Source organism: Danio aesculapii, chromosome 16 (genome assembly GCF_903798145.1).
Source record: "Danio aesculapii chromosome 16, fDanAes4.1, whole genome shotgun sequence".
NCBI lineage: Eukaryota > Metazoa > Chordata > Actinopteri > Cypriniformes > Danionidae > Danio > Danio aesculapii.
In genome coordinates this window covers 43383574-43397702 of record NC_079450.1, presented here as the reverse complement: position 1 = coordinate 43397702, position 14129 = coordinate 43383574, and the positions used below count along the sequence as shown (strand labels likewise).

The 14129-nt window shown below is 38.0% G+C and overlaps 1 long non-coding RNA gene across 1 annotated transcript; it reads right to left on the bottom strand.

Moving 5' to 3' along the window:
* Nucleotides 1-355: 355 nt before the first annotated feature.
* Nucleotides 356-1811, bottom strand: LOC130243002 (uncharacterized). Its single transcript, XR_008839115.1, has 3 exons — nucleotides 1742-1811; nucleotides 1439-1491; nucleotides 356-400 (listed from the first exon to the last, which is right to left on the bottom strand). It is a non-coding gene; the product is annotated as an uncharacterized LOC130243002 (long non-coding RNA).
* Nucleotides 1812-14129: the final 12318 nt, after the last annotated feature.

The following is a 14129-nucleotide window of genomic DNA, read 5'->3' as shown; positions in this document are numbered from 1 at the left end:
TATTCACATTGACAGCAACTGGCTCTTCGTCTTCTTGCTCAACATTTGGTGAATACAGGTCTGTGTATTTACTGTTGGGAATTTATTATTTTCATGTTAAAACATCTTATAAACAAAAATGTCCTCCTCATATAATCAGTAAAATAAATTTCAATTATGTCAGCCATTATGATTTTTTTTTTTTTTTTTTTACCTGTAGCAAGAAGTATTTTCTGGACCCGTTTCAGGTGAATCCAGATCCTCATCATCAGATATCGTTATCTGAAAAAAAAAAGATTAAAATGTCTGAAACAAATGAAAGACTGAAAAGACTGCAACACTGAAAGCAAGAAATGTCATGATGCCAGTCTGCCTTATTACCTGTCCTGGCTGAATTGTTGATGAATGTCTTGGAGCATCTCTGAAACATTATAAAAATTATTAGCTCTATGATAAAGGCTATAATGTAGTTTTGAGTAAAATGTAGTAGTTAATGTAAAAAAAAAATTGTGTTATACATGACATTACACAAATGGTATTTTCTGTTTCAAGTTCATCAGAGCAAAGTTCATCATGCAATTTGACATCTAGCATTCATCTATGAATCAAACCGATGAAATTTACATTTATTAATTTGGCAGATGCTTTTATCCAAAGTGACTTACAAGTAGTATGCAGTGGACAGATGTAGCTGTAGAGTGAATGGGGTAAGGTGCCTTGCTCAAGTCATTGGTTGCTGGCACCGAGAATCGAACCAGCAAACTTCTGCTTACAAGCCCAACTCTCTAACAACCAGACCTCAACTGTAATGAGAGGCAATGGGTCTTTTCTAGTGGCCAAGGTGTTCTGGGCTAGAGTGGGTGTTTTGGATATCTTAAAACCTACAGTCAAATCATGTAAACATCATGTAAGACACACCCAAGATTCCTATTGGTTGATTAACACTAGAAAAAAAAATCTCTCATTACATCCCCCACTTCATTCTCACATGTTTTTTTTTTAATGTTTTGATTAATTTCTCATTTGTGTTTATTCCCCTGCAAGAGCTTGTTGTTTTGTTTTTAGGACACACCAATAAGGTCTAGCAGGTAAATTAAGTAAAGCAGTTGTGGGTCCTTTAGGTAGGGTGTGAGGGGGCACCTCAGCCAGTTACAGAAACAGTCTGCAGCATGTAGCAACATGGAGCTTATGTGCAGTCTTGCTGTATTTCCAGCAAAACAAAAGTGGTAAAACATCTCTAAAACAGCAATATAAACGTAAAATGTGTATGTAAAAAAGGAGTGAAAAATCTGCTAGTACTTTTATCACAATTTTGCGAGTTAAATGAAAAAAAAAATGTAATTGCCCTTTGCCTGGTAGTGAAAGCTCTGTAGCCCAATAAGAAACGAGTTATTAGTATTATTTCCAGGAAAGAAGTAAAGAAAAATATTTTCAACCCATACATGCTGAAAGTTCCTACCTTTCATCTTCCAGTTTGAGTTTGGGAGTACTTTGATTTTGTGGTTCAAAAACCTAAAAGGAAACGGGTAAAATTATCAATAATTTTCAACAGCTCCATTACTGTTCCATTACCACATACAGCATATATTAAAGCTGGATGGTTTCCTGTAATACTGTATAATAGTTACTGCCAAATAATCAAAACTAACATTTTTTCCAATAAATTGTTGACCAAGGCAAATATTTTATGTATAAAATCCAATGTACATCTAATAAATAACTACAAACAAACATAAATTAAAAAAATAAATAACTGATGTACCAAAGTGTCAGCTTGATTGAATTCAGCTGTGCTCCTTGTTGTGATGACAATTTCAGAGTCGGAGTCCGAGTCTGAGGTATCATCCACTGAAAAAAATAAATCAAACATTATCTATACTCCAGCAGTAAATATGTAAAAAAAAAAAATTATGATTCATGAGATCCACCAACCTCTTTTATAGTGTTTTTCTAGACAAATAAAAAAAGTGATCCTGGCATATGCCTTTCCTATTTCCTTTTTATATTCTGACAATTTGAATGGCCTGTCTGATCCAGGCACATAGTCCACCTCTGAGCAGTCTGGATACAAAAGTACATAAGGTCCTTCTGGCATGTCCTTGTTAAATGTTCTTATTTTCTCTACAGCATGTTTTAGCAGATCAGGTGCTGCTACGTCGGCGTCTGTAAATAAGGGAAGTGTTTTCCCCCTTAGAGGTTTTAAATCACTTCCATGTGGCACCATCACTCCTACATTTATCTAGTAAAATAAAAAAGATATTTAATTAATGTAACGTTATACATAGGTAAAATAAATATACACATACACACATATAGAGAGCATTACAAAATTTTATAGGATGGTCAGTACAACTTACCTGGACTTGTTTTCTTTCTTTAGGCTTGTATTTTCCTTTTGGGCCATAGTTACAAGATTGCCGTTCATTTGACTTTAGGTTTCTGTACTCCATGAAACGTTTGTATGATGGGCATGGTTGTTCTGCTGAAATGGACAGAGTTCCGTTTCAAAGCAGAAAAATATAAACCGCAAAAAAATCATTATTAGCACTACTGGTTTATTCACATGGCTTCAGATAGCTAGCGTTTTGCTACACTAAAAAATAACAAATTACAACTTACCTTGCTTGGCAAGGTCCGGCGGTCGAGGCGTCCCAGGTGTTTCCGCACGTAAAACAAAACCGCGTTAGAGTACTCATGTGTTTGCCACAAAACGGGCAAAACATTCCTCGACCGCAGTTTTTGTTCGGCCACCATAAACTTCCATTGCTCCACAACACGAATTAACCGCTCTCACCACCAACGACAACTACGCTTCACTCGTCACTTCCGGTGTGTGGTACATTCCGCGTCACTTCCGGTAGGTGGTATATTCCCTTTCCGTAGGGAATCTGTAATTGTAAATTTGTTTCGGGATTTGTAAAAGTGTTTTGCGTCTTGTAAATTTTTTTTCAAAAATGTAAATTTGTTTCGTCCTTGGTAAAATCGTTTTTCCTATGTAAATGTGTCTTATGATAAGTAAAAATGTTTTCCAAAATGTAAATTTGTCTCGAGCTTTGTAAAAGTGTTACACACTTTGTAATGTTGTTTTGCACTTCCCGGCCACCGTAAGAAATAGAGCTTTGATTTGCAAGAAGCATTAATATAGAAAACATTTAAAATGTTAAAACATCACATTATTTCTGTTTTAATGACGTGAGCAGAAGAGACTTCTTCCAATGACATTAAAGACTCCAAACTTTTGATAAGTTTTAACTTTATAACAATTGTTCCGTTTTAGCTGCAAGAGACTCAGAATACAGAATAGCACAAGGAGGAAGAGAACGAACATGATAAACATGGCATAATTTTCTTAAGCCCAAAAAAGTGATTACATTAATATAGTATATTATATTTTTCAGACTTCAGCTTAGAGGAATCTAAACTCTGAAGAAGATGAAGTGCTGAAAACCTTGTCCTACATCAGCCACCATAAAAAGATGAAGAGTAAGGTGTCCTACAGAAATCATCATCCTGTCTTCCTCAGAAAGCCTATCTTCTGCTGGTTTAATAATATGGACAATTTTGTTCTCTCTCAGATATCCAGCACATCAATCTTCCTCCTGAACAAAGATCTCACTGACTTCAGATCATTACCATGAACATCGACCTTTATGGATGTGATGGTTAGGCATGGGAAAATAATCGTTTTCAAGGTATACCGCAGTTTGGCAAAGTCAAGGATTTAAAACCCCCACAATTTTCTGTAATACCATTCCTAAGGTATGTGTAAAAAAAATTATTTACTTTTTTGTTTGTTCTTAGGACAACAGTATCTTCAGCAGAAAAGATATCCAAAGATGCCCTTTTAAATTGTAAAGAAATCTGTGTTTTTGAAACTAATGAACAGCAGAAGTTAATCATTCATTTGAATTATTTAGCCTGACATGTTTACTGCTCCAAAATACTTCAAATCTTTCCAAAAAAAAAAAAAAAAATAGTTTTCAAAGGGGAAAAATGTTGTTTTTTTACTCAGACATTTAAAAAGAGCCTATTTTAGAGCAGTAATCACAATACCGTGAAATTTTAATCCAAGGTTATCTGATTGACATTGGCATCATCCAATTGTCAGGTAGCACCACAATTTTAAAGCCTGATTGTTTTTTGTTGGGATACCTCATGTCTGACTCTGGGCTTTGTTTGGTGTGCGTATTTTAAGCTACAGGTAAATGCATGATGCTCTTTTTGAAACGGATTTTTCATTTGTTTGAATGGGCCAGCATTGAATCTTGCTTTGTGCGTTATAGTGCCCTGTGTAGCTGTCAAGTTTTTTGGGGGCTGTGGTGGCTTGGATGACTGTTCACGCTTGCAGGTATGTAGTAATGTTTTTAACTGGACAGGGTAATATGTTTTACCGGCATTTAATATGCATTTTTCATGCCATTTATGATTCCCTGCATCTTGTATTACCGTGCATGACCAACAAGGCACCATTATGATTGGGGTTATTATTTAAATTATAAAATTTTAATGACTTAGTTATGCCTCTCTTCCTTAGGATTCTCCCTTTTTTTCGCTCTACTAGTTTTCATAGTTCCCGCTAATGTCTCGTTTGTTCTCGGAGGTCGTCTTGGCTTTTGCGACTGCACTTCTTCCCACGCTGCTACTGCTAACTCCTGTGCTGTTGGTGGCTGTCATACAGCTGTGTGTGACGCCATCACCGTCAATGTTTAAAGGGGACTGCACGTTTAATTCCTACTGTGCCACAAATTTGTGCTCTGCTTAATTTTTTTTTGTATGTGTATTGATTTGTGTTGGTTGTGCTCTGCTTTTGTTTTTGTGTTTTCTGAACATTATTTAAATTAGATTTTTCTTTTCTTTTTGAATCTATGCAGAGCATTTCTTAAGTAATTTAGATTTTCTAAATTTTTATTAGTATCATTATTATCATCATGGTGTTTAGATCCAGAGTGTGTTTGGATGTGAGATGCTGTTATCTTAAGCTGTAGGTGTCTCTCAACTAGATAATGGAAAGTAAATTGTTCACCTGGTAGACCCACTTTATGATGTCAAATTGTACTAATTGTGCATTTAAGTTAATTTTCAGTTTATTTAAATATTTTTTATTTATTTCAGGAACTGAGGCTTTTCCTGACTGATGACCGTCTTGTTCCAGACTGGTGGTGGTGCTTCTTTACTGTGTACTGTAGAACACTGAGTGCTTGATCGTGTGATTTGAGTGCTTTGTGGTGTGTGTGCCTGGGTAAAGTCACTCTTCCAGTCAGTAGGAACCTCAGTCCTGTTGTTATTTTGATCTTGTGTTTTGGTTATAGTTTGTCTGATTGTTTTCTTGTTTCATAATTTTTTTTTAAACATTAACAATATATTACTGGAATAAAGCTTTTGTACTTTTATAGTTTAACCACGTCTCTTCTTCATGTTTTTGAGGGAAACAAACCTATGTGCCTTTTTTCTAACTGAGTTATTTCCCTGGGTAACTCCCAGGGTGATTTTATTTAAAGATTAATTTAAGTTTAGTTCTTCTCCTTTCCCTCCCCACATTCATCTCAGTGAGTACGTTTACATGAACACCAATAATCCAATTTTAATATAATTAAAATAATACTCTGATTAAGAGTCTAAGAGCTACTATTATTTTTTTATTGATTTTTTGATTACTTTAATCAGACTAAAGTCATAATTGAACTAAACAGAATTCGGACTAAGACATGTGGAGTATATCTATTTTAGTTGCAATATTTCCATGCAGTACATACATGTAAACAACATTAATCAAACTATTACTGTTGTGTAGGAATTTTGCTGCATTTTGCGACAGGATAGTCCATCCACACACAGCAGTTTGACACTATTCTCTGCACCTACCGAGTCAGTAAAGGACCACAGAAACCAGCGAGAAATGCGGAGAGTTTTTTTTCCCCATATGGTAAGCAGTATCAAATTCCATTAAAGCAATACTCTTCCAGCAGTTTATACTCTCATCCATTTGTCACAGGAGGCATGTATGAAATGTTCATGCATTAAAGTGAAAGTGCCAAACTGCAGTTAAATGCGACATATTAAAAATGAAACACCTGAAGTTATTTGAAACTCCAGAGGAATCATGGATAGCGTGGTGTCGCAATGACTTTAATCAAATTATGTGCTATAACATGTAAAACGGGATCATAAAAGGAACATTCTTTTTCCAAACATTAACAAGCAAACAAGCAGATTCACTACACAATTTTCTGATAATTTCCCTTTCTTCCATTTTAATCAAAGCTTGCCTAAGCTTGTACTGTTTAGGTGGAAGCTTCATACACAGTAGCCAAAATGGACACTCATCACTCTCGATATACATAACCCTCTGCTTTATCACACTCAAGTCTGTGCTTAGATACACTCATACTATACTGAGCAATCAGATTAATAGTTTTTCCATTCCAAAGACAACTGACAGGAGCTCAAATCAATGTCTGCAAGCCCCAAAGCAGTTAACTTTCCACTTAACTCACAGGGATTTATCATACACCCGGCACACATGGCATGTATCGCGCAATTTGTTGCAATTTTCAGAACAGCGCAACTGTCTTATCCACATTTTGTGTCATGTTGTTTAAATAGCAAACCCATTTGCACCACTTTGGGGACTCATGGGCATGCTCGTCTGTAAAGGAGGTGTGTCAATGAGCATTGTTATATTGCTTTTTTGAGAAACTGAAATAAACTGCGACACTGACCAACTAAAAGCTGGTCTAAAGTCCAGTACAGAGCATGTTAGTTATGCATGTCACAAAAGAAGGGGAAGATAACCGGGATCCAATTGCAAGAAAAAGTTTATTACAGATGGTTCAGAACAAGCTGCAGCTGTGCATGCTGATGAGTCACTTGACCAGATACACGTGCTGTCAAAAAAAGGTAAACAAACACACTCACTCAACAGACACAACAACAAAAGGAGAACAAGGATCAATGAACCGTGACATTACCCCTCCTCCTGACGCTCTCAGGGAGCTTATCTGGCGATTGTAAACACCAATAAGTGAGCGATCCAATATGCCTCTTGCAGATACACAACTTCTCTCCTCCAGACCTTAATCCACCCAGTCCACCAAGTACTGGAATCCACACCCCCTCCTTCTCGAGTCCATTATGCACTTAACCAAATAAACGGTCTCACCCATCTACGCGATGTGGTGGGCTGGGGAGGGATTGGGACCTGGGCGGTCGGATTAATGGCCGTATGAGAAACGGGCTTTAATTTCTCTAAATTTCAAAATTTTTTTATTTCTTCCGGTTTAATGTCACTAAAATCGTTAGTAGAGACATGGAAAACAGGATGAACTGTCCTATATGCCGGAGGCAATTTGAGGCGGACTGCCACTGGACTAACAATTTTAGTGACATTAAACCGGCCGATAAATTCAGGAGCAAGTTTATTACAAATAGTACGGAGTGGAATGTTCTTGGATGAAAGCCACACTTTTTGACCGGCAACATAAACGGGAGGTTTAGGCCAGTGGCGATCGGCTTTAGCCTTGGTGCAATCAACTCCCTGGAGAAGGGTCAACCTAGCCTGTCTCCAGGTGCGTTGGCACCTCTGGACAAAAGCGTGAGCAAAGGGGACCGTGACTTCAAATTCCAGTCTGAGAAAATGAGTGGCTGGTAACCTAAACTACACTGAAATGGAGAGAGGCCCGTGGCAGATACTGGCAATGAGTTTTGTGCGTACTCAACCCAAGAGAGTTGCTGGCTCAAGGAGGATGGATTCTGAGAAATCAAAAATCACAATGTACACTCAAGTTCCTGATTGGCTCTCTCCGTTTGACCATTACTCTGAGGATGGGAACCAGAAGAAAGACTAACCGTGGCCCCTAGTAAATGACAGAATTCTTTCCAGAATTTGGAGATAAACTGAGGTCCCCTGTCAGAAACCACATCTTTCAGCAGGCCATGAATACAAAAGAGACATGATCAATGACAGCAACATCTGTCTTTCTGGCTGAGGGTAATTTGGGCAGAGTTACAGTCAAAACGACCGTCTTATCACTGGAAGGCGGGAGTCCAGTGACAAAATCTAGCGCTATGTGGGACCAGGGTTTCGAAGGCACAGACAGGACTAGAAGAGCTCAGAAGGCGGATGATTAGAAGTCTTACAAACAATGCATACGGAGCAAGCCAAAACAAAATCGCTCACATCATGAATCATAAGTGGTCACAAGAATCCTTGTTTAATCAAAGATAAAGTTCGATTCACCGCTGGATGGCAAGCTAATCTGGAAAAATGACCCCACCGGTTGACGTCGGACCGTAAAAACTTTGGCACGAATAACCAACCCAGTGGACACTCGGACAGAGGCGTTATCCTTTCAAGAGCAGTGCGAACTCTCGACTCGATCTCCCAAGAAACAGCAGAGATGACCATTCTACTGGGAATAATGGACTCAAGAGCCGGCGTGCGCACAGAATGGTCAAAAATGCAAGAAAATGCATCAGGCTTAACGTTCTTAGAGCCTGGTCGGTATGAGATGGAAAAATCAAAACAACCGAAAAATAATGCCCACCGTGCCTGCCTCGAGTTTAATCTTTTAGCAGTCTTAATATATTCCAAATTCTTGTGATTGGTTCAGACTATGAAAGGTACCCCCGAACCCTCCACCAACGTCGCCACTCCTCCAGGGCCATCTGGGAATCTGGGGTCGGCCAATTTACCACAGACTGGGTCTTCTCTGGATACATGCGCATTCTCTCGACCGACATGATATGCCCTAAAAAAGGGAACAGACTGTGCATGAAATACACATTTCTCCACCTTGACATAATGACCATTCTCTAGCAGCCTCTGAAGCACTTGTCTGACATGTTGCACATGTTCCTGGAGAGAAGAATAAAATATCAGTATGTCATCCAGATAGATATAAATGAACTGATCTATTATGTCTCTCATCCACCAGCCCATTAAGGAAGACATCCTACTAAGCCACTGTATTCCATTGGGACATTTCGCCCAGTGTGCGAAACTGGATGGAATACTCAGCCACACTCAGTTCTCCTTGTTGTAATTCTGCAAGCAAGTGGGCCGCTTCTCTACCCACTGCAGCCTGATCAAAGACTTTCTTCAATTCCACAGTTAACTCTAAATAATGAACAGCACATAAGTTTGCTCTCCCATACGGTCCTTCTCCGCAAAGCTGCTTTGCCACTGAGCAGTGTGATGACAAATGCGAGCTTGGACGCTTCCGTGGGAAATGATGAGGTCTGAAATTAAATAAACAGTAAGTATTTGGCTAGAAAAGTGTGACAACGTTTGGGCTCACCGGAGTAAAATGCCAGTGTGGGTAGACAAGGCTCTGTGAATACTGGAACTGATTCGACTGCCGACACATTGGCTTTGGAGGATTCCACCAGATGTCTTTCTGCCTGAAGGAACTGCACTACTGAGGTAAGATCAGAAACCTGTTTAGCGAGAGTCCTTAAGGCTTCATTGTTGTTGAGCATTTGTGCCTCAGTTTGGTCGTGGCAAACTTGCTGGATCCTTGATTTGATTCAGTCGTTCTGTCACAAAAGGAGGGGATGAAAACAGGAATCCAATTGCAAGTAAAAGTTTATTACAGATGGTTCAGAACAAATAATAGCATGTGATAAGTCATATATCCAAACAAGACAACTGGGACCTGGAACACAGGATAACAACATGAATGACTGAATGCCAAAGATAAAAAGCTGGTTCTTTATATAGCCAGTAGTAACAGGCTGCAGCTGTGCACGCTGATGAGTCAGCTGACCTGATACGTATGCTGTCAAAGAAAGGTAAACAAACACACCCACTCGCCAAACACAACAACAAAATGAGAACACGGATCCATGAACCATGACAATGCAGCTATGCGAATCTAAAACACATACACAATGCCTCGTTCAGTTCATCTTTATTTCAATAGTGCTATTACAACGTAAATTGTGTCAAAGCTGCTTAACATAGAAGTTCTAGTAAATTGAAACTGCATCAGTTTAGTTTTCAGAGTTGAAATTCAGATTAGTTTAGTTCAGTTCAGTGTAGTTTAAATTTCACTGCTGAAAGTGCAAACACTGAAGAGCAAATCCATCAATGCTCAGCTCCTCAAGTCCTAAACCAATCCAGTGGTGACAGTGGTAAGGAAAACATATACCAATTGACAAAAGTGAAGAAAAAAAAAACCTTGAGAGAAACCAAGCTCAGTTTGGGGTGACCATTTCTCCTCTGGCCAAACTTCTTGTGAAGAGCTGCAGTCTTGGCACACAAGTTGCAGGTCTAAGTAAGTCATCGGCAAGTGTTCAAGCTGGCCCATGGGATCAATTTGGAGACTCGTCTGTCACTGGGGTCTTTCAGAAATCAGTCTCACGCTCTTTACTCCTCTATGAACGCCACAGCATTTGCACTGGATACGTCCCGGTCTAGAATTATGGAGAACTCAGGAAAAGAAGAAATAGTTTAATATTAGCGTAGATGTTGTTCAAATTAAAATGTCTTTTGGGATATGTTCCTGGCTCTGGTTGCCTTAATCAATGCAGCCTTACCATACATTCACACTAAAAGCGGCAAGAGCGTCAAAGTAGCAGTGTGGGAGCAGTTCGCCAGTGTGGGAGTCGAGGAGAGTTGAAATCAAGTTAACTTTATGGTAATGAGCTGTGATGTGGTTCGGCGGCAAGCAATCGAAATGAAGAAGTCCACCGCTTGAGAGAAGTCCAGAGAGCACAGTCACTGTGAACTTTGGTTCCGACCACAGTTGTTCCCAAGGATTTGATTATTGCGGTTGCCGAATTTCCAATTATTTGCAATGTTTTCTTACAGGAACATGCATTAAATAAGTTACTGGTGAGTTACTGATGTGCATTAACGTTGTATATATTTCTCTTTTAAAAAAGCGGGAATCTGAAGCCAGGGCTCTTAAAACTCCACCAACTCACACCAAATCGAATCTGTACTTTTTCGCGGATTACAGTCCCGAGACGACTTCTCGACGTAAGGCTTTTGACGCGATCAAGAAGCAACTTTCTCTGCAAAAAATAAAACAAAAGGAGTGCTAATATTATTTAGTAGAAAATTTAGAGTTCATATTGAAGATATTGGGTCAGATAATACAGGTCAAATGGCTTATGTATGTGTAGTTATTAATAATAATAAGTTTTGTATAACTTGTATTTATGCTCCAAATGACCATAATCCTACTTTCTTATCAATTTTGACAAAAACAATTCTAGATTTCAAAGATCATTATCTAGTCATTGGAGGAGATTTTAATCAAGTATGTAATCCATTTCTTGACAAGTCTTCAGGTCCGGCAGTGAATGTCACACACCAACTTAGTGAATTAAATACATTCATAAAAGAACTTAATGTAATTGATGCCTGGCGTTCAAGGAATATAACAAGTAAAGATTACACATTCTATTCTTTACGCCATAAAACATATTACCGAATTGATTATATTTTTGTTTCACACCAAATTAATAGTAATATTGTGTCCACACAGATACTACCTATTCTCATATCTGACCACGCTGCATGGGAAATAACTAAATGCTTTCAGCGTGGTAATGCTATTTCCTTTTCAAAACATCTCCATTTATCTAGGAACAGAGTTATATCTAATTTACAAACACAGATCTCTCTAAAAGAATCCATATTTTGTTTATCTAGAGAGAAACATCTAGCAGCACTTAAAAAAGATTATTATTCTGCTACGCAACATGTTGCAGAATTCATGATACATAAAACTAGAGCCAATTATTATTATTATTATGAGAGGTCAAGCAGACTTCTGGCTCTAAAAATGAAGGAAGCAGAGTCTTACTCACTTATTAGTAGCATTCAAACATCTCAAGGGCTGATCACCCACAACCAGTAAGAAATAAATGATGCATTCAGAGAATTTTATTCAACATTATACACTTCAGAGGTAGACCCAAATGATGGTAGAATGTCTGATTTTCTTATCACCAGAAGAAGCTGGAGCTCTAGGTGCCCTTTTCACATTGGAGGAGTTGACTAAAACTTTAAAATCCATGAAATTGGGAAAGTCCCCTGGTTTAGATGAACTTCACCCTGAACTTTTTCAGGGTATATGGGATCAGCTTGGGTCATTGATCTTATCTTCAATAAATTATGCCATTGAACAGGGAAAGTTTTATAGAGATCAAAATACTTTCTTAATTACTTTGCTTCTTAAAAAATACAAGCCCCCACACTGCCCTAAAAGCTATAGACCTATATCTCTGATATCCTCAGAATTAAAACTTTTTGCAAAAGTACTTGTAAATCGAATTGAACCATTGATTGAAAAATTGTTTAATGTAGATCAGATAAGTTTTATAAAAAGTAGACAGGCCTCTGACAATGACAGACGTCTTTTTCATGTTCTCTCTACTTTTGAGACATCTAACATCCCAGCAGCACTTTTCAGCTTAGACGCAGAAAAACCTTTTGATAGGCTTGAATGGAGTTACTTATGGATGGTCCTTAAAGTATTTGGCTTTGACTCTAACTTCATTCAGATGATAAAAACTTTATATAGCTGCTCTCAGGCAGTGGTTCAAACAGGGCAGATAATCTCTAACTCTTTTCTAATCAACAGAGGATCTCGACAGGGCTGCCCTCTATCTATCTTATTTGCTCTTTCTCTGGAACCCTTAGCACAGGCTATAAGGCAAGATCCCATGATTGTTCCAATAAGAATCAAAGACACAAGTCATAAAATCTCTCTTTATGCTGACAATATAATCCTTTATTTTACTGACATTACTATTTCAGTCTCCCAGATTCTGAAACTTTTTTCTACATTTAGCAAGTTTTCAGGGTACAAAATAAACTGGGAGAAATCCCTATTAGTTCCAATAAATGATGCGGCAAAGAGAACCACGCTTCTTAACAACTTACCTCTTCAATGGCATTCTTTAAAATTCACCTATCTAGGTCTATGTATTCCTCCCTGTTTTTCAAATGTCAGTTCTGAGAATTATGTTGCATTAAAGAATAAAATACAATCAGATTTACAGCATTGGTCAGCTTTGAAATTGATGTTACAAGGGAGGATAGCGTTAATAAAGATGAATGTACTCGGACCGTTAATTTCCTGTTTTCCATGTTACCCTTCTCTCCCCCTAAAGATTATTTCATAGAACTTCAGAGGATGACCTCCAAATTTATTTGGAATAATAAAAACCCCCGAATCAAATTGGTCACTCTAAAACGCCCTAAGTCACAGGGTGGCTTATCATTGCCGGATTTTAAGTTGTACTATTGGTCATTTCGATTAAAGTCTCTGAGCACCTGGCTCAATATACAGCCCTCCCCGGCCCCTTCTTGGAAATTAATTGAAGATTCATTAGTTGCTCCTTATAGACTACAAGATTTCCTATTTTCAGGAATAAAACTTAAAAAAAAAGCATTCAAATAATTTGGCCCAATAATAGCTTATGCAATATCTACATGGCGTTTGGTGAAAATTTTAATATCTCCAATATATTAAATCTCCAATATGGAATAATTATAACTTGCTACGAGACATGAAGCCATTCACTTACTCTCTCTGGTCAGACAAAGGCATTAATAGCTTAGAGAATATTTATGATGAGAAAGGACTAAGGACATTCCATGATTTACGGTCTTGTTTTAACATACCAGGTTTCTCATAGTTTTTATGCCTACAGCTAAGATCTTCACTCAAGGCATATGGGGTTCCGTGGGATAGACCCTTATCCTCTCATCCAGTGGTCCACTGGCTTGAAACCTTTAGGGGGAAATCTATCAAGGTCTCTCTTATCTATGGTAATCTTATAAAAGAGAAATGTGGAAGTCTTGGTATTACTGTGATTTGGGACAGAAAACCTGGAGCGCAGAATCACGGCTTTGATTGGGATTTAATTTGGCAAAACATTTCAGTTTCATCTAAAAATCCTGCCCATCAATTGATAAACTACAATGTAGTTCATAGAATATATTATACACCTCTAAAACGTTTTAGAATGAAACTTATTTGTTCACCTGTTTGTGTTAAATGTAATACTGGGGCCATGGGTAGTTTTTGTTCATGTTTTCTGGGAATGTCTCCCAATCTACAACTTTTGGGTTAACGTTTCCACCATCTTGTCGCAAATTCTGGAAATAACCATTGATCCTGAACCTAGCATTT